This window comes from Octopus bimaculoides, chromosome 5 (genome assembly GCF_046866305.1).
Source record: "Octopus bimaculoides isolate indiv1 chromosome 5, ASM4686630v1, whole genome shotgun sequence".
Taxonomy (NCBI): domain Eukaryota; kingdom Metazoa; phylum Mollusca; class Cephalopoda; order Octopoda; family Octopodidae; genus Octopus; species Octopus bimaculoides.
In genome coordinates this window covers 57440548-57443047 of record NC_142932.1, presented here as the reverse complement: position 1 = coordinate 57443047, position 2500 = coordinate 57440548, and positions in this window count along the sequence as shown.

The following is a 2500-nucleotide window of genomic DNA, read 5'->3' as shown; positions in this document are numbered from 1 at the left end:
AGAAGAGTAAAGAGAATACATTTGTTTTAAATAGATAAGATACTGTGTTCAAGATAAGACAGGATATGAAAATGAGAGAGAACGCCAAAAGACGGTAAGCATATAGTTGAAAGTTGCAACATTGGTGACATGAGTATTCTCTATAATCATTGTGAAACTCTTGGATTTATGAATGGACCTCTGAATTGCTGAGAGAATGGAAAAGTCATGCTTCCTCAACTGTAACCTTATCCAGAAGCAATGAAATGATTTTCTTCAATGAAAATCATGCACATAAACAATTTCTAAAGAAACATTAATTTTTATGGTCCTATATAAACTTTCAACCATCTAAGAAGTTAGCAGGGGCACTAGTTATTATTATTATTATTATTATTATTATTATTATTATTATTATTATTATTATTATTATTATTTAGTAGTTTTATTTTTATAACGTGCTTTCCCTTCACTACCGAGCGCAGTGCTGTGTGCCTTGGGTATGTGCTGTGGTTTGCTGTGATGCTCTTATGGTTACTGTATTGAAAGTGTTTTGCGTAGGATGTGTGCAGTGCCCAGTAGTGCAATTTTCTGTATGTTATATATATTTGTAAGTCCCTGTGTTTTTGTTATGTATTTGTCTGAATATTTTTTTATTATACCTAAGGCACCTACTATAATAGGAATTGTTTCTGCTTTTAGATTCCACATTCGAGTTACCTCTATTTCCAGGTCTTTGTATTTTGAAAGTTTTTCTATTTCTATTTCCTATTATTATTATTATTATTATGATTATTATTTTTATTATTATTATTATTATTATTATTATTATTATTATTATTATTATTATGATTATTATTATTATTATTATTATTATTATTATTAGACTCCTTTTTCCTCTTGTAAGTGATTTTTAAATGAATATGCCTCAAGTTAAAACCCTAAATGTGTCATACACACATACGCGCGCGCGCGCATACACACCACAGATGAAATATTCACCTCGGAATGAGAGTGATTAATTATCATTGTTGATATAACATTGGCAAAAGCCGTCTATATTGAATATGTGGTATGGTGAGTGTTTTTGGTAATCGATTTAATCATCTTCAAATAATTGGCTTGGAATATTTTATCAATTTCAAGTAGACGTGTAATGCAAGAAAAGCAGTAAAATGTGACAACCGATACAGACTTGGTGGGGTTAACACAGAAAATATCACCCAGATCATAAGCAGTTGTCCGAAAATGTCACCACGGTATTACTTACCGATGAGACGTGATGTAGCTAGGACACTCTATAATGTAATGCGTTGGAAGGATAACCCAGAACACAAAGAAATAAGAACCCACAGTAGGGTAGAAACCATAGCCACTCATAATAAAAAGGCGTACTGGTGGAATGTCCCAGTGAATACCTCAATAAAATCTAAGCACAACAGATTTGATACAATGATTTGGGATAGAGAAGAGAAACTGTGTACAGTTGTGAAAATTAGCTGCCCAGTGGATGTTAACATAAAGCTGAAGTTCAGTGAAAAAGAGAACGCCTATGCTGAACTATTGAAAAATCTGCAGTTACCCTATCCAGATTACAAGTTCAGGTTATACCTGTAATTATTGGGGCCCTGGGATATGTAACACATAGCCTAAATACCAATCTTGAGAGTATTAAGCTTCTCAAAACCAGAAATGAGACATCTAATTCAAAGTCGACTGATCCTATCCATCACTAGAACTGTAAAAATCTGTAAAACTTTCCAGAATTTTATCATTTAAATATATTTTTAGCATGTCTAGATATGCAAGGATATGCATGAGAATACATACATAAAATAAGATATACAAATCTGCACACATACATACATGCATACATACATACATACATACATACATACATACATACATACATACAAACAAGCAAACAAACAAACAAAAATACCCTGTTGTTGATGTTGAAATTCCAATGAAGGAGCCTTGGATCAAGATTAGAAACCGGCTCTTTTTCTATAGGCAAGAAATCTTGAAGTAAAACTGAATAATGACATACATACATACATACATACATACATACATACATACATGCATGCATAGGAAAATACTTGTTCACTATCATATAGTGAATCAGACGGCAATTTATTTCTGCATCTTCGAAGACGACTTAAGTGTTGCTAATACTTCAATTATATCCTCTTATTTTTTATTTTATTTATTTCTTTATTCATTTATTGGATAGGAAAAGCAATTCACAATCTATACTATCTAAACATAAGTTAAAATATAACCAGATCGCAACATTAAGTTGGTTTACGAACTTTGCATATAATTATTGAACCAATCTAAAACGTATTGCTAAGACAGTATCAGTATAGGAAACTTAATTATGTATGCGTATAAGAAAGTTATGAAAGCTAACAAAACAATACTGAACGTTGAGAAAAATTAGTTTATTCATTATTTCAGCTCTATCAAGCTCTAATTGAGAATTGAAACATTCAAAATGTAATGTTAATGTTAATAT